This window comes from Protopterus annectens, chromosome 16.part0, assembly GCF_019279795.1.
Source record: "Protopterus annectens isolate FY-2018-M chromosome 16.part0, PAN1.0, whole genome shotgun sequence".
NCBI classification, from domain to species: domain Eukaryota; kingdom Metazoa; phylum Chordata; order Ceratodontiformes; family Protopteridae; genus Protopterus; species Protopterus annectens.
This window is the reverse complement of record NC_056750.1, coordinates 646588071-646607995: the sequence shown is the minus strand read 5'-3', so window position 1 is coordinate 646607995 and position 19925 is coordinate 646588071.

Here is a 19925-nt window from a genome sequence, read left to right as displayed (position 1 = left end):
ATGCCATACAAGCCAATACTCGGTGCACATGCCACAGGAGTACTCATAGCATGGCATGCCCTGAATAACCATTTCACTGCCAAGCCTGTGATGCTATATCATTGTCCAACACACAAATGAATAACAATAAATACATATAATAGTGTTTAAATGTCAGTATATTTATATAATGTTGCCCCTTTCTGGAACTGAACAGCAAGCTGTGTGACTCTGAGGAATGACATGTGAACCAACTACAAGCACGACAGTGGAAATCTTAACACTATTTTGACACTACACCTGTGCTAAGTTTTACATCATATGTATGTGCAGTAAACAATCTCTATGATAGAAGACATAGTGGAAGGCTCTCCCACTGTAAATGGACACATTATAATTCTATTTAATGCCATTCATGCATTACAGTATAAGGCCAACAATACCAACAGGCAGTGAATGTGAATACTGAACACATGAGCATTTGACAGCAGAAAATATGCGATATTACACAGGATCAATGCGCCATGGTAGTACCACTACAACTGTGAGATATGTCAGTGTGGGAAGGCATGACATCATGTTATTACTGCATGGGAAATGTGTGTCTGTAATTGCTGTCCTAAGTTAACAACATACACCATGTTGCCTGATTCCGACATGCCTGAAGATAACACCTCCTACCTATCTTATGAAAGGAAAATGTAATTATATGTCATCCTTACTCTGAATAAAAGCATTGCTATGTGACAAATTATCATAGCTTTTTGTATGAGGGGTCAACAATTATCATAGCTTTTTGTATGAGGGGTCAACATCTATATGTGTAGAGAGCAAATGTGTTTGATAACTGTTAGTGACATGGACAGTCACAATAAGACTGACACAATGTAGTCTGAGCAGTAATGGCTGGATCTGAGCTAACTAATCAAGGTCACAAGCTAAAAAGTAGTTCCTGAATTACAAATTCCACATGATATGTTGAAGTACAACTGAGACTGTACACATTTAAATGGGCGACATCATCACTGTTTATTAGCTTTTTTGTATGGCAATGCATCATATACATCTTTGAAGAATAGTATACATAGTATGAGGGTGAAAACAGGTTCAGAGCTGGCCTGAGACATCCTACATATGTAGTTACACAATGTGCAAAGCACAGAACCAATTTCAGGCAACAGTGGAGAATTCAAATTCCAAATGTGAGATACTGCAGTTATGATAGCATTATGTAATCATTGTGTGGCCAAAAAGTTATTTTCGCTGTGGATGTTAGGATTTGCTAGTGTTACAGAATGCTATTGTAAATCTATTATATAATTAGAAGTATTCATAAAGATGGTTGTGAAGTGGCCAATGTTTTATGGCAGTAATCACAGTCTATTTAAGCGCTAATGGACTCACACAGCTTAACTATCCTCTTACACCATTTATATACAGCACAGCAACAGCAGCCAGCAGCATAGGAGAATACTCCGTGCAGGTGATGTATACAGCCTATATGAAGGAGTGACATCAGCACTGTATTACTAAGGAGATGTGTTGGGTGAAATGAGTTTAACAGCCACCTGGGGTTGTAAAAGTTGCCACTGCAAATGTGTGTAAAGCAGTCCTGAATTAATTTGCGGTCACAGTTCTAAGCAATCCTGAATTAATTTGCAGTCATAGTTCTAGAAGTTAAGCACTGCTGTATTCAGACATCATTCCTATCTATTCACATATTCCAGGGAATAGTACAAGAAATGCAAGCAGCATGGGAGAAATCTGACATTTAAATAATGACAGTTCACTTTTGGAAAAAATATCCTCATCATTGTATTGCACTGGGGTGTAGCTAGACAATATAATTTTGCACCTGTGTGCTCTTATTGCTCTCCCACAAAACACCTGTCACTTAAAAAATTGAAAAGTTCTCTGCCCACCCCATTTAACAAATGTTTGCATCACTTTCTCTCTAAAATCATTAAATGGATATTTTTGCAGAATATGACACTCTTAATTGAAGCATTACTTTAGGCAGTTGTGGACAGAATATGGCCTAAAAAGCTACGTTTTAAGTAATATATAAAACATTGTACTCAGCAGAGTACAAACAGCATGCATAGCTACACCCTTGTGTTGAAAACAAGTTGTGGGTGTGAAAAGTGGGATTAGATGATGGTAGAGTCTTGTAGACATTTAAAAATTTTCCAGAGTAGAAGTTGATTGAGCACATGCTCACCTAACTGTAAACATCCGTACTCACACACATGCACGTACACACAAGTTCCCCATGTTGAGCATTGAACATCTTACCTATCTACTTGCATAATGTAGAAGGCATCAGTCTCAAGCACTACAGGATAGACTGAATCTTAATGGTATTGCATATTTTTGACAGGATGACCTCATCAGTGTGTTTTATAGAGGAGGTGTCAGCTGTGTGCACATTTAAATGCATTCTCTTCATGGGAAGAGGTTACAGCAACAAGCATCTCTCACCGGGAGTATAAATTAACATACCTCAATTTCTGCAGTGTTAAAATTATAGGCTTTAGAAAGAAAGAAATTATAAAGATCGAATAGCAAGGTTTTTTAGTATAACTATATAAATTAATATTTAGTAGATTTTAAACTACAAGGAATTTTAAGAAATATGCACTTATGTGTTGCATATGTATTTATAATTTAACTATTATGATAGAGATGGTGTCTCGTGTTCTTATAAATAGTGACAAATTCTCCATTGAAAATGTTTTTAAGGAAGTATCACTTTAAGTAATTATCTTAACCACTTTAAATAATTGTCTTAGCCAATTAAATGTTTTTAGGTCTTATTTAAAGGAAGTGATGAACTGTATGTGCTGTCTGAAGAAGTTTAATATTGGATTAAACGAACGCGCTAACCATTTTGACTGGCATGAGTTTTTTACAACTTGGTTTTCATCCGTTTGTTGTTGGTGTTATAACTTTCATCAGTTTACTTAACAGATTAGGTCATGGTTACGATTTGGCTCCCAGAAAACTACAAAGTGTAAAGACTTATCTTCTTTTTATGGACGATTTAATCTGTACAGTTCATCAGATGAGCTGAAAGCACAACTGCAAGTGGTCCAAATTTTCTCAGATGATATAAGAATGCCATTTGGTCTTGATAAATGTTCAAAAACAATGTATATTAAGGGAAAGCTGCAGAACCAAGAAAATATCAACCTGGGACAGGAATGTGATATAACGGAAATTGAGTCTGAGGAAGTTTATATAATTATTTGGAAACTGATGATGGATTTCCAATAAAACATGAACAAATGCAAACAAAACTCAGTAAGGAATATTTTAGAAGACTAAAATCAATAATGAAAACATCCCTCACATCAAAAAGATGTTGGATCAGTTGGGTGGTAAAACAAGAAAAATCCTTCATGCTTACCAAATGATTTATACAAATCAGTGTATACCTTATATAGTCTTCATTTTGAAGGAGATACAGACCTCCTTGAAATTGGTTACATGTACAGATCTGCAATGATAGGACTACATGCATATCTGCTGACTTAGCCAGATCTGAAAACAATGAAAGTTTTTAAACATGAGAAGAACATATCTAAGATGACTTTCCTGCTTAGTTTAGCAGAATTATACTGGTGCCAAGTCGAATGGAGATCAAAGCAGAGGTAAAAAAAAAATCAGGCAGTATCTGAATTTGCCAAAAAAAAAAAAAAAGAAGGATCAAATGAGAAGGCAAGAAATGTGGAAAAAGAATAAATATAGTTGTAAGTACAGAAAACTGCTGGAACAACCTCATGTTGATCAGGATCTAATGCAGTAATTGTTAAGGAGAAGTGAATTTAAACCTAAAGATGAAAAGTTAATATTGGCAATCTAGGATAGTGGACTACGTACATGTTGGCTTACAAAGTCCATTGAACATGTAAGAGAAGCAGACAAATGCAGGTTCTGTAAAACAGAAATGGAAAGAGTCGCACATCTTATTGCTGGGTGTAATACATTAATGGCAGACAGTCTGTAAACTGAAAGGCATAATAATGTGGCAAAGCTGTCACATTGGGGATTGTGAAAACATTGCAATATGAAGTAGCTGAGGAGCAATGGAAACATGAGTCACAAAGCATTATAGAGAATGATGAAGTTCTTATTCCATGGGATCACCCATTACCAACAGTTCAAAAAAAAAAAAACAGATGTGAGAAAACCAGATGTAGTAGTACATCAAAAGAAGATAACATTAATCAGTGAAATTGCTACAGCCAGTTATTACACAGCGTCTTCCATACAAGGAGACACAGTCATAAAATGCCAGGGCTTGCAGGCAGAAACAAGGGCAATGTGGAAGGGGGATACTCAGACAGTTCCAATAGTAGGAGGAGCAATGAGCTCATAAAAAAGAATTTGCAATTGTATTTAGATACATTACCGATACATGTAACTTTATACGAATTGCAGGAGGAGTCAATTCTGGGTACATCGCAGGTGCTGTGAAAAGCGTTTTTGTAACAGCAAAGATTGAAACAATACTAATTTCATAAATTTTAATCATAATTTGACTTAGGAATGGAGTCTATTCCTGTCATGGTATTAGAAACCCAAAAGACTTGGAGGAATTAAACCAGGAAAAAGTCTATTGTAGGACATGAATCCTTGAGACATACCAGGCTTTTAGTTGCAACTTAGTAATTATATCAAGCAGATCATGTGTTGAAACTTGGATATTGTGTGTTTTAATTGCATTTTTTAAACACATGCTCAGAGATTTTCACCGCATATGTTTGCAGTCGGGCCATCTTTTGGGAAGTCACTTAGTTTATTACAGAAAAATAGTTGTCAAAACCTACTAGGAAAATTTACCCGAAGAAAACAGAATACTACATTTTTATTTGCATTTTTCACTTTATTTGAATTTGCATTTGCTGACTGCTGTTGCAAGGTTAAATTCAGATTCTCCTGAATTTAGAGAAAGGAAGGTAGCAACAGATATTGCAGGCTGTGCCTTTGCATTAGTGTTCATTTCACTCACTTCCTGAAAGGAATACAATCAAAAACATATAAGTGTAAATACATGTACAATAATGCACATGTTTACTGTTGGCTCTCTTATCAGTCAGGAAATAATGTAACTACTACTCCAAAAGCCAGTCTCTCATGCCATTAGTCAGCCATACACATGAGATATACTGGACGGTGTACCTCTGCTTTAACCAGAGTATCATCTTACATTCCAGTTACTCTCACAAACATAAAATCCCTGGGATTCATTAAAAATCATGTAGGCTTTACACAGCTCATTAGGGTGATGAGTAACAATAGTATTCATTAAATATGCATGCTGCTCATTGAGCTGGCACTTTGCCAAGCACCCCTTCATGGGCAGCAGCAGAGTCGCAGCCAAGATACGGCACAGGGAAGCATGAGCACATGATGTAGACAAAACTGCTGGTCTATAGACACAAGTATTATCCGAGCATGCAAGGACAGTTTATATGAAGAAAGACAAGTTTATTATAAGAAGTAAGATGCAGGGGACGTGAAATTGGAGAATGTACACAGAATACAATGTTAATAGTGCAGACATAAGTACAAAGGGAGGGTAAATGGGGAAAATGTACTCAATTAATGTATTCAGATGTGATTATGTCACAAAGAAACATTTTCAGCAGAAAGACATCCACATTGATGTAATAATAAATAATCATGTTTCCAATTGTTTACCCATGTACATAACTAAAAACTGATATGCTAACAATGGATGTAAGAGGGACACAATGCAACATTATAAAAGGGGGAGTAAATGTAATATTAAAGTTGGTAACATGCCAAGATGAGATAACAGCAAGGACAGTAGATACATTAGGGGCTGTCTGCATATAGTTTAGTTATTCAACATGACATGTATATACAGGAAATCTGATCACTGATCTGATGGCATCTGATGACACTGCAGTATTTCATGGTCTCCATTTGTAAATGGAGTATATCTACTCGTAATTATACTGGGCATGCTCACAAGACATTACAGAGAACACTGCCAAAATAGCAAGTAAACATCACAGACATATAAGGAAGTGTCCAAACACAGGCCTAATCACATTTTATGATGATCTGGCAATGTTTAAAGGAAGACATGCAATATAATGGATTCTTATTTGGAAATTAAGTAATACCGACAAACAATCAATGAATACTCAACATTTGCATCTTACCAGATTCAAAACACATGCCGGGACAAATGAAAAATGTGTATCAACCTGTGACACCACAGAAATAGGCATACTGTGTGCATCATGACAAACTCACTTGAAGGCCATATAGCACTTCTCGATTGTATTAAGTATGGCTCCCCTACCTTGGAGGGTGATGCCTTAAAAGGCTTCCCTCTGACTGTGCCATAACTACTTCCTCTGCCTAAGCTACTCCTGACACAGTTATGTGACAGACAGATGTTACCAGATTCAAACCCCTGCCTATCATACTATACACTCTATAGAGTTGTGTATTGACTGCATCTGCCACAAGATATAGCAATAGAGCTTGTCACAAATAAACTAAATTAATTTGTGAAGTAATAAAGGGCATTTAAGGATCTTCTTCTTTTGGCTTTTTCCAGATAGGGGTCGCCACAGCGGATCACCTGTCTGCTCATGATTGGCAGGGGAGTTTTATGCTGTCGAGTTGCCAGCCCAGTGCCCAACCTTTCACTGAAGGCGCACATGCCTAGGGCCAATTTAGAGTGTCCAGTCCACCTACAGCATGTATTTGGGATATGGGAGGAAACTGGAGCACCCAGAAGAAACCCATGTGACCACAGGGAGGACAAACAGACTCTGCACAGAAGGCACCACAGCCGAGGATCAAACCAGAGAACTTCTTGCTGTGAGGTGGCAACGCTAACCGCTGCACCAGCGTGGCTGCCCAGTAAAAGACATTTAAGGATAATCTGTACAATATGACTTTGTCAGAATGATGGAGAGGAGATAATTATGTTTATGTTCACACAACTATGAACAGTGCAATATCCATGTTTCTCAGCTGAGTAAGCTGTTCTTATTGTTTTATACAACAACATTGCCCCAGAATTGAAACACACTATTTGTGTAGATACAAGTCATTACTGAATGCATCTGCTGCAGAAGCACTCACAACATGACATTCCCAGAACAACCATTTCACTGGCAGGATATTGCAATATGACTTTATATTTCTTTCTCCAGAGTAAAAAACAGAGAATAATAACTTAATTCATTGTTATTTGTGTACTGTCAACACATTCATAGAATGTTACTCTTGGTTGGAACTGAGCAGCAGCTATGCAAGTCCATTGACTGCCAACATGTCTATGAATCACATGTGCAACAATGGAAGTCTTAAAGCTGTGAGACTCTACCTATATGAAGTCATTACATCATATGATTGTGTTACAATTCATATGAGATACAAGGGGTGGGGCAGGTTTCTCCAACTGTAATTGTAAACATTACAACACTTGTGGATGTCAATCATGCATAACAGCATTAGGAAACACACACAATGTTTACAGTCAGACAATCTGGGTTTTGAACACCTGACTATGTGTTGACAGAAGCTACATAATACTGGGAAGAATGAACATGCAATGGTGCAAGTGGTGCTACATTTGTGAGACATTTGGGTCTTAGCAGCTGTGACATCATGTTTGTGCTACAAGATATATGTGTGCGTGTAATTTCTTTAAAACAATGTTGCTATATGTGTCTTTCTCATGCAACACTGCCTGTTGTTAGGTATACTCATACACCCGTGATGTGTAATGCATTCATCATTGTGAAGTGTGAATGGCAATCAAGTGCAATGTGTGGATAATCATGGATTCAAACACATGCCTTACTAAGGCAACGGCATACAGAACACTGTTTCTTGTCCTCATGTCACAGGAAAAACCTTACTAGTTCTCATGTGAAAGCTGTCATCATACGGCATCATCATTATCCAATAAAGCATTTCTATGTGAAAAATGAGCATAGGAATCCCGAGCCATACGTGAACACAACAAATAGCTGGGTGACAATATTGTTACCTATCTGAACATTCACACACACACACACACACACACACACACACACACACACACACACACACACAAATGAATCTAAGGAGTAATGGCTGGATTTACACAGACTACCCAAGATCAAAAGGTACAGAACGTTGTCTGAATCACGTGCCACAAGAGATGTTTTACATCTCATGGGGCACGAGATCTTTTTTATGGTTGTGATAGTGCCCATTTGAATGGATGACATCACCATTCTTTCATACATTGATGTTCTTCTAAGAAGGTATGAAGGTGGTTGAAGTGCAGAGTAACTCTATCTAGCTACACGTACTAAATGCGTTAGAAGTTTTCTTGGCACAGCACAACAGACTAAGACACACGCACAGTAGTCAGTCATTGGTGGATTCAAACCTCCTCTCTCTGTACTCAGGCAGTCTAGACAGCACAGTTTCAGCAGCCAGCACTGCAGGATAATCACAGTGATGTAGTTCATTTTTGATAGCAAGAGGTAAGCATTTTGTTTACAAAACTGGGTATTGCGTGGGGTAATACAAATTTATCGGGTATTCCTCTGTCAGTGAAACTATTTCTCCTAATTGAAAGTTTACATAAGCAGTGTTGTCACAAACACAATTGTATATGGCAGTATATACAGTCAGGTTAGTTAACAAATGTATTCAAACCGCCTACATATTTAATCACACAATCTACAGAACACATAATTAGCTGTAAATGCCACAGGAGAAGTCTGAGTTGTAAGAGTAGACAGTGCGCTTTTGATATGATGACCTCATCAGTGTAATGCAGAAATAATGTCTGTGGTAAAAATGGGATAAGGAGATGGGGGCATTCTCCACCATGTTAAAAATTCCCAGACTGGAAGATGATGCACTGCTTCTGTTCAGGAAGCTATACATATCCCATATTGTAGCCACACACACAAACACAAGTTCAACACTGTGAGATTTGAACCTCTTACATATCTAGTTATGTAATCTAGACTAAGAGCTGCAACAGCCACAAGACAAGTCTGACTTAAGGACAGGCAATGCACTTTTTACAGGATGACCTCATTAGTGTGTTACACAATAACTGTGTTAAAATGTATCTATTTATTTATTGACATTTGTTGGGCAGGAAGGTCCACTGTGTCAGAAATCCATTTTCAGTGGAGGCCTGGGGAGAAAAGTTCCACAGGTAATCAAATATTGTACAGAACAAATACAAAGTGAAAGAGATAGCATAGGGTGGGGAGTATTGATATATAATTAATACATAATTATCAGATTGTATGGCTACATAGCATACTTTCAATCACAAGAAAGTAATCATAATCATTAATAAACTGCACATATTGTAGGAGGGAGAAACAGTCATATACAGGAGGAAGAAAATAATATGACAGGGGGTTAAAGAGTAGGATCTGAGTGTGTGAGGTTAAGGGGGGTTACACTTTATTTTACAGGTACAGCTAGGATTATTTAAATAGTGGGTTTTTAGTGCAGCTTTAAAGGCTATTACAGAGTCAAGTTGAGTAATGTATGAGGGGAGGATATTCTGTTCTTTGGCAAGTCCTCTTTTATTGGGGTTAGCTACATTTAAAAGTGTCCTTTCTGAAGACCTGAGGGATCTAGTTGGGGTGTATGTATGTAAGATAGACTGCAGTGCAGGACAGCTATCAGATTTGAAAATTAGCTTATGAGCAAATGTTAATTGAGTATAAGAGAGTGTAATAAAAGTGGGATAAACTGCTGAGGGAGCTCTGTCCAAAGTTAATGTTTTCCTCTTGAATGATAGTAGAAGTCAAAATAACACATCTGTTGTTGAAACTTTACTTCCATGACACTAGAACCACACACAGACATACAATTCACCAGTGTGAGAATTGAACTTCCTACTTAGCTAGTTACATAATTTAGATAACACAGCTCTCTGGCTGTGCCATAAATACTTCCTTTGCCTAAACCACTCCTGTCTGACAAGTACTGACATTACCAGATTCAAACCCCTGCCTTATTATACTAGGCTCTCTTCATACCTCTGTACTGACTACATGTGCTACATCAGATAGTAATGAAGGTTGTCACAAATAACTGAATTGAATGTGTGCATTAAGACAGGAGTTTCAAATATAATATGAGCAATCAGATTTTGTTAGACTGCTAGAAAGTAGCTACACGTTACTGTACACATAACAGTGAGCATTACAATATCGATGCTTCTAAGCTGTTTCTATCATGTAGGACACAGTGTCTCAGAACTGAGCAACAGTCTATGTGTATAGGTATGCCATACATACCAATACTCGTTGCACATGCCACAGGAGTACTCATAGCATGGCATGCCCTGAATAACCATTTCACTGCCATGCCTGTGATGCTATATCATTGTCCAACACACAAATGAATAACAATAAATACATATAATAGTGTTTAAATGTCAGTATATTTATATAATGTTGCCCCTTTCTGGAACTGAACAGCAAGCTGTGTGACTCTGAGGAATGACATGTGAACCAACTACAAGCACGACAGTGGAAATCTTAACACTATTTTGACACTACACCTGTGCTAAGTTTTACATCATATGTATGTGCAGTAAACAATCTCTTTGATAGAAGACATAGTGGAAGGCTCTCCCACTGTAAATGGACACATTATAATTCTATTTAATGCCATTCATGCATTACAGTATAAGGCCAACAATGCCAACAGGCAGTGAATGTGAATACTGAACACATGAGCATTTGACAGCAGAAAATATGCGATATTACGCAGGATCAATGCACCATGGTAGTACTACTACAACTGTGAGATATGTCAGTGTGGGAAGGCGTGACATCATGTTATTACTGCATGGGAAATGTGTGTCTGTAATTGCTGTCCTAAGTTAACAACATACACCATGTTGCCTGATTCCGACATGCCTGAAGATAACACCTCCTACCTATCTTATGAAAGGAAAATGTAATTATATGTCATCCTTACTCTGAATAAAAGCATTGCTATGTGACAAATTATCATAGCTTTTTGTATGAGGGGTCAACAATTATCATAGCTTTTTGTATGAGGGGTCAACATCTATATGTGTAGAGAGCAAATGTGTTTGATAACTGTTAGTGACATGGACAGTCACAATAAGACTGACACAATGTAGTCTGAGCAGTAATGGCTGGATCTGAGCTAACTAACCAAGATCACAAGCTAAAAAGTAGTTTCTGAATTACAAATTCCACATGATATGTTGAAGTACAACTGAGACTGTACACATTTAAATGGGCGACATCATCACTGTTTATTAGCTTTTTTGTAAGGCAATGCATCATATACATCTTTGAAGAATAGTATACATAGTATGAGGGTGAAAACAGGTTCAGAGCTGGCCTGAGACATCCTACATATGTAGTTACACAATGTGCAAAGCACAGAACCAATTTCAGGCAACAGTGGAGAATTCACATTCCAAATGTGAGATACTGCAGTTATGATAGCATTATGTAATCATTGTGTGGCCAAAAAGTTATTTTCGCTGTGGATGTTAGGATTTGCTAGTGTTACAGAATGCCATTGTAAATCTATTATATAATTAGAAGTATTCATAAAGATGGTTGTGAAGTGGCCAATGTTTTATGGCAGTAATCACAGTCTATTTAAACGCTAATGGACTCACACAGCTTAACTATCCTCTTACACCCTTTATATACAGCACAGCAACAGCAGCCAGCAGCATAGGAGAATACTCCGTGCAGGTGATGTATACAGCCTATATGAAGGAGTGACATCAGCACTGTATTACTAAGGAGATGTGTTGGGTGAAATGAGTTTAACAGCCACCTGGGGTTGTAAAAGTTGCCACTGCAAATGTGTGTAAAGCAGTCCTGAATTAATTTGCGGTCACAGTTCTAAGCAATCCTGAATTAATTTGCAGTCATAGTTCTAGAAGTTAAGCACTGCTGTATTCAGACATCATTCCTATCTATTCACATATTCTAGGGAATAGTGCAAGAAATGCAAGCAGCATGGGAGAAATCTGACATTTAAATAATGACAGTTCACTTTTGGAAAAAATATCCTCATCATTGTATTGCACTGGGGTGTAGCTAGACAATATAATTTTGCACCTGTGCTCTCCCACAAAACACCTGTCACTTAAAAAATTGAAAAGTTCTCTGCCCACCCCATTTAACAAATGTTTGCATCACTTTCTCTCTAAAATCATTAAATGGATATTTTTGCAGAATATGACACTCTTAATTAAAGCATTACTTTAGGCAGTTGTGGACAGAATATGGCCTAAAAAGCTACGTTTTAAGTAATATATAAAACATTGTACTCAGCAGAGTACAAACAGCATGCATAGCTACACCCTTGTGTTGAAAACAAGTTGTGGATGTGAAAAGTGGGATTAGATGATGGTAGAGTCTTGTAGACATTTAAAAATTTTCCAGAGTAGAAGTTGATTGAGCACATGCTCACCTAACTGTAAACATCCGTACTCACACACATGCACGTACACACAAGTTCCCCATGTTGAGCATTGAACCTCTTACCTATCTACTTGCATAATGTAGAAGGCATCAGTCTCAAGCACTACAGGATAGACTGAATCTTAATGGTATTGCATATTTTTGACAGGATGACCTCATCAGTGTGTTTTATAGAGGAGGTGTCAGCTGTGTGCACATTTAAATGCATTCTCTTCATGGGAAGAGGTTACAGCAACAAGCATCTCTCTCTATCAAACACATATACAAATGCACATGGGCAAACACACACACACACACACACACACACACACACACACACACACACACTTCCCATGTTGAGCATTGAATCATTTACCTATCTAGTTACTAAATGCAGAAAGCATTATATTAGTCAAACTCAACACGGGAGAAGTCTGATTCAATGGTAGAGAATGAATTTTTGTCATGATAACCTCATTGGTTTGTTTCAGAGAGGATGTTTCATCAAATGTGGGAAAAAGGAGCAGTATGAACAGTTAAATGTATTCTTCTCAGAGGAAGCCATATTTTGAAGTTAGTGGTAACAAGATAAGCTCTCACTGCCACATCAGTACTATCATGTATGTGTTAAAATATAAGGACTTTAGCTAATACCATGGGAATGGAGAAGGGCAAAATGAACAGCAGAAATGCTTTCATTGTTCCCACAGCACACACAATTAATATTTACATAATTTCAAAAGATTTGTCTGTCAGTTTTAGTTAATAATGACATTACTTGAGTTTTCCACATCAACACATTCATACAACAAAATGAGTGTCAAGACATAGTATTCATTCCCTCAGGAAAATGATCTGGGGACAGATTTCGATCCCTGCATCACCTGCTCTGTTTCTTTAGGCTCAATACCTTTGTACATTAGGCAACAGAGGTGGGAGTGTGACAGCTTTCTTTTTGTCACTTATTAATGTTCAGATTGCTGAGGAGGCACAATGCCAGTCTTCATTGTTCTGTTGATGGCAGTCCAAATAAGATTTGTCAGTTTTCACTTAGGGCATTGAAATGAAGTTCAGTGCTATTGATGGCTGCTACTTAATGGAGCACCATGCCAAACAGCATGCAAATGATACAAAGAAAAAAATGATCAAATACTTAAAATGTATATGTCACATGTTTAAGCAACTTTGTTACATCACAACAGGACCAACAAGGATTTATACCCTCAAACAAGGGTTCTGAAAGCAATCTTTTAAGAGTATTTCCCATAATTTCTGTAGACAAAGACATATATTAGCAAGGAGAAAAAGACTAGATGTAATTACAACATGACATTGTATCAAGTCACATTGAAACTGCAACAAATACAAGTTATGGAAGTTGTTTTTTTCTCATTTGACAGTAAATGTCTGGAAGATTGTGATAGTGCAAACAGGATACCCTTGTACTTCCATAATGTTAAACAAAGACTGCAGATACTGCAGGTGTATCCCTTTCTTTCTGTATGGTACATCATTCCTTTATCTATGCTCCCTTAATAGTAAGTCTATCTCTGTTTTACTGCCATATGTAAACTTCACCAATGCTTAAAGCTCTCCCTTGAATATGAATACTTCTTACCAAGGGAAAGTAACCATGATCATTGAAACTAGGAGCTGAATGTTAGGACTGCTGCTCTCCTAAATCAATTAATGTGCTTTCAGACTTTTTGGTAAGTCTCTTCTTCCTGAGACATCCTCAGTAGGTGTATATTAAAGATGGGAGACAGTGAAAGCTGACTGTTTCTGGAATCAGGGTAATCACAGACATGTGCAAGCCATTAACTTGGAACATTTCTCAGTGATCATCCCTGAATTTCTAGATCATGTGCATGCAATTGTGCAGGTCCTTACACCATGTTTATGTTCCCTACACTTAGTGGAGCTTGTGGTATTCAGGAATGCTAATGGTTTAACACCTGGTGCTATTTCTTACATAATGCTTTTAGTTTAACAATAAAAGGTGAATTGCATGGACCACTGAAAAGCAGATCTGCTATCCTAAAATGTTTTTTCTTTTATCCCTTTCTTTTGGAATAGACATGTCTACATCACAAAAAGTATGCTGCAGAATGCTGCATGATCTGTTTTAGTTTGTATTTAATATGATGTTTACACAGTTATTACAGATTAGTGTATTCTGCCTTTGTAGGAAGGTCTGGCAGTTTTACTTGTGTTAGCAGAAAACATAATAATTTGTTCTTTTTCTGGATTTCCACCCAACTGACCTCCAAAGCAGTGGATATGTCAGTTATAATAGTTGTATTTACATTTCTACTGCTACATGTTAAATTTTTATTGTTAATGGTACAATATATTATACAGTTACACCTGTGTTATCTCTATTACATAAGTATTATACATTTGTGTTGATATTTGATTTTGAAATATCTGTTTTTGTTTGGAGGGATTGTCCTCACTTGTGTGTAGTTATATGGAGAAATTATTTTTTAAATTGTTTGTGGGCATGCTGGAAGCATGAAGTCACACATTAATGAGCTCACGGCCTCATGTATGTGTATTATGTATGTACATATGTGTGTCTGCTTTCTGTTTCATCTCATACAGGAATATGACACTCGTGAAGAAATCCAACTCTGCAAACCCCCATATAGTGATGCAGAAAATGGGGTGATTATCCAGGCCTTACATTGCCATGGAGCTTTGCTGTCAGGGAGAGGTAGAGGTGACTCATCCGCCTGAGACAGCATATGACAGCAGGTGGTCAATGACATTAATGCTGTTGGAGGGCATGGGAGAACCTACTGCAAGATATGACAGCAGGAAAGTGCCATGATAACCTCTGCCTTCCAGAGGGCAAATGCAATTGCCTGAGAACAGGTAGCTATGGAGGGTAGTTCTACTACTGAGCCACCATTAAATGAAACAGAGGAGTTCCTGTCCACTGAAAGATATCCAGATAGCTCAACAGAGGGTTCCTGCAGGAACCTTGATATTGGTACAGATGTGTATGACAGACCCAGAATGTCACAAACAGACCTTCCAGGTTTGGAAAATGCAAGTGTTAATGCATATATCTAAGATGTCTGAAATATGTGTGTATATATATATATATATATATATATATATATATATATAGAGAGAGAGAGAGAGAAAACATGACAGCGGTAACTGTGAATTAGACTATAGAAACAGTAGATGTTGTTTTGGGGAGGATCTAACTGTTCTCTATGTTGTTTTGGGGGGAGGATCAAACTGTTCACTACATTTTTGTATGAAAACATTTTTAATCTGCACTTGTGAAAGGGAATGTTCTTTTTTCTTGTTTCATTTGCACTGTGATAGTTAGTAGACTTTTTTCTTTCCGTTCCTCACATACAGGAACTTCTGGAGTGCAGGCTGCAAGATCTCTTGCACATGATAAGCTATTTGGTTATTGTTACTACTGTGCAAAGGAATCAATGCTCAATACCACTCAAAGCAGGAAGAAAATGAATGTCCACAGTCAGACCAAAAAGGTTTTATTGCAGTCACAGTATGAAGATGCTAAGCACACAATAATAAATTAATCAATGCACTTTCATCCTGCATAAAACCGGGACTTCATCAGAATGAAAAAATGTTAACAATTAACCGCCTGTTTAAATATAAATTAAGAATAATCAGCTGATCTAAAAAGACCAAGTAAACTAAATCAAATAATCCCACTGAATTAGTTAAAATGATACCCAAGAAAAACACTCAAGCATTAAGACAAACTCAATCCATCAGTTTCAGTAATATGCCCCTATCAGTAACACACATTAAAATGTATTGTAAATTACTTTTCTAAAATGATATATGTGTTGAAATATGTAATGAAATAACATACCTAGCTAAATAAAGCTTAGCAGTATGAAACAATGCTAAAAGAAACATATGAAGTATAAAAACAATGCAGCAAATGTAAAAATCATCTGGCTCATAATGAATAAAACACGTCACGAAAATTCCATAATGCACAAAAAGTAAATAACACTTTAAAAAATAAATAACACTTCAAAATCACAATTAAATATCTTAATGTAATAAGAAGATGCAAAACTCTACATTGACTAATAATAAACAAAATATTCATCCATAGAAATATAAAAAGCTGAGCCTAAAGACCATGGGAATACAAATCATTAATTTTAAAATAACCTATATATATATATATATATATATATATATATATATATATATATATATATATATGCATACACACACACACACACACACATATATATATATATATATATATATATATGTATATATAGATATATATATAGTTTGTCAGCTCTTAGTTTTAAAACTAGAGTGATGGAGACTATCATTGAAACCTAGGAAAACACTGGCATTTGTTTTGAGTTCCCAAAACAATTCTTTTTATTCATTTGAGGTCTCCAAAGCCCCTCCTCTCACATTATGTGGAATAATGTCAATGATTCTAAAACTGAAATGCTTGAAATCCTAACAGTTATGGTCTCCATTTCTCCAGTTTTTTTTATTACATTCTTGATATTTAACTGGTTGCAATTTTGAAGTGTTATTTACTTTTTGTGCATTATGGAATTTTTATTAAGTGTTTTATTCATTATGAAACATGAAAATTTGTACACTTCCTACATTATTTTTCAATTTTGTATGATGTTTCTATCGGCATTATTTCATACTGCTAATTTTTATTTGGCTAGGCATGTTATTTCATTATTTATTGCAACACATTTATCATTTTAGAAAAGTAATTTACAATACATTTTACTTTATATATGTTATTAATAGGGGCTAATTATTGAAACAGATGGGTTGATTTTATGTCTTAATGGTTGAGTGTTTTTCATGTGTATCATTTAAACTAATTCAGTGGGATTATATAAACCATGAACAAATGGAAAATCAATGCAAAACTACATACACCTCCAGACCAGCAAGTCACCGACTCGAAATAGTCAAATTATTTTATTAAAATGTGAACAAACACAGTAAGATCCTCTAGCGCATCGCTTACACAAGCCTTTACAGAATATATTATTTCTTTCTAATGAAATTCCTTTTATAGCATATGACACTCTTCACTTCCAATTAAACAATTAAATAATTAAAAACTTTAAAGTGCACTCATAAAAAAGTTTTCCAGTTGCATTCCTTATTAAGTCCCCTAGGGCAAAGTGTATTATATTTTAAAATAAAAACAGATTCCTTTTTTCTTAAATTATACTTAATACTTTCTGACATAAGAAATTCATTCCTTAATTGTTCTAACACTGTAGCCTTTCAACTGGTTGAAACCCCATTATGACAATTATTAAATGTTCTGCCACAGGACTAGTTTGTTTATTTTTCTTAATGTCTCTGACATGTTCTTTAAGGCTTGTAGCGAAACTCCTCTTACTTTCCCCTAAGCAATACTTCCCACGGGGGCATCTAAGCCCATTTATTATCTTCCTCACTACTGCAGGTAACTTTAACTTGCTCTTTAAAATGTTTTCCATTAATTGAAGTGAAGGTTTTAAATGCATACTAACACACTGTGCAAGAACCACAGGGAAAAGTTTTTTACTTACCTTTTGTATGTAAAATCTACCAATTAACAACTAATTAACAATCAAAACAATAGAAGGAAATCCTCAGTCCAGACATTATGTCTCCGAGCTCTGAGATCAAACAGACATACAATGCTTGACTTGAAGGGCATCCACATTGGAAGGATAACAAATACACAAACAGTAAAGTACAATTTCCCTTAAGAGCACACAGAGATCCCAGTCAGTCTAGGGCTGGTTTCTCCCTTTCTCTCCAGATCCCCAATAAGACTCCCGACTAGCACAGCTATAGGGTACAGATCTCAGCCGAGTAGTCAAGCCAAAACCTCCAGTGCCCTGTCTGTCCAACCAGTGTTTTGTGTCATTGCCCAAGTAGCTGACACACACACTTTGAAATCTGGTTTATATACAAACAGACAGACACTCCTGGGGAAGGCTGGCACAGGTTCTCCAGCTATGACCCCTCCTGCCAGGCAGTAAGGTACTAATCACTGCTACCAACTATTCTTATCAGCTACTAAAAAGGCCCTTACCAGAGGGTGTCCAATTATTACTGTGCAATATTATTATCCAATTAGTAAGTCTGATGAACAGCAAGGCTTATTTGGAGTGGCTTTGTACAGTATCAGTATATACATGCAATGTACTCTAGAGCTTAAATTATCTCAAAACAAAACAGCCACAGTTGAAATGTTTAAAAATATTTAATAAATAATAAAAACACAAGACAAATCTTCTCAATTCAACACCATGCTAGTCAAGAGTTCAGAAATCACAGGAAAATGCTTAAAATAATACTGCAGAACAGTCTGACATAAATATAGAAAACAGCTGGACTAAATTTACTATTTTCTATATGTTGCTTAAGAGAAACACTAATGTCTAAGATCCTACTTACATACAGACAGAACAAAGCAAGTGCTGGTGAGTGGTCAGTTCGGAAGACAAATACAAGATGCTCTGATTCTCTCTCTCTGAGAAAGTCTTAAAAATAATACATCACTGCTAACTCATTTTAGATTACATCATTCTTCTCTGGTTCGCAGGATAACAGAAACTCAGAGTTTTAACATTTATTTGATCTTGCACCTGGCCAGGAAACTACAGCAATAAAATACATTATATATGTTAAATCTAGCAATTAACTCTCATCTCAAAACAGTAGAAGGAATTCCTCAGTCCAGACATTATGTCTCTGAACTCTGAGATCAAACAGACATATAATGCTTGACTTGAGGGGCGTCCACATTGGAAGGATAGCAAACACAAACACAGTAAAGTACAATTTCCCTTAAGAGCACACAGAGATCACAGTCAGTCTGGGACTGGGTTCTCCCTTTCCCTCCAGATCTCCAATAAGACTCCCCACTAGCATAGCTATAGGGTACAGATCTCAGCCGAGTAGTCAACCCAAAACCTTCAGTGCCCTGTCTGTCCAACCAGTACTTTGTGTCATTGCCCAAGTAGCTGACACACACTTTGAGATTTGGTTTATGTACAAACAGACAGACACTCCTGGGGAAGGCTGGCACAGGTTCTCCAGCTATGCCCCCTCCTGCCAGGCAATAAAGTAGTAATCACTGCCACCAATTACTCCTATCAGCTACTAAAAAAGACCTTACCAAAGGGTGTCCAATTATTACTGTGCAATATTATTACCCAGTTAGTAAGTGTGATGAAGAGCAAGGCTTATTTGGAGTGGCTTTGTACAGTATCACTATATACATGCAATGGACTCTACAACTTAAATTATCTCTACACAAAACAGCCACAGTTGAAAGGTTTAAAAATATTTAATAATAAATAATAAAAACACAAGTCAAATCTTCTCAATTCAACACAGTGCTAGTCAAGAGTTCTGAAATCACAGGAAAATGCTTAAAATAATACTGCAGAA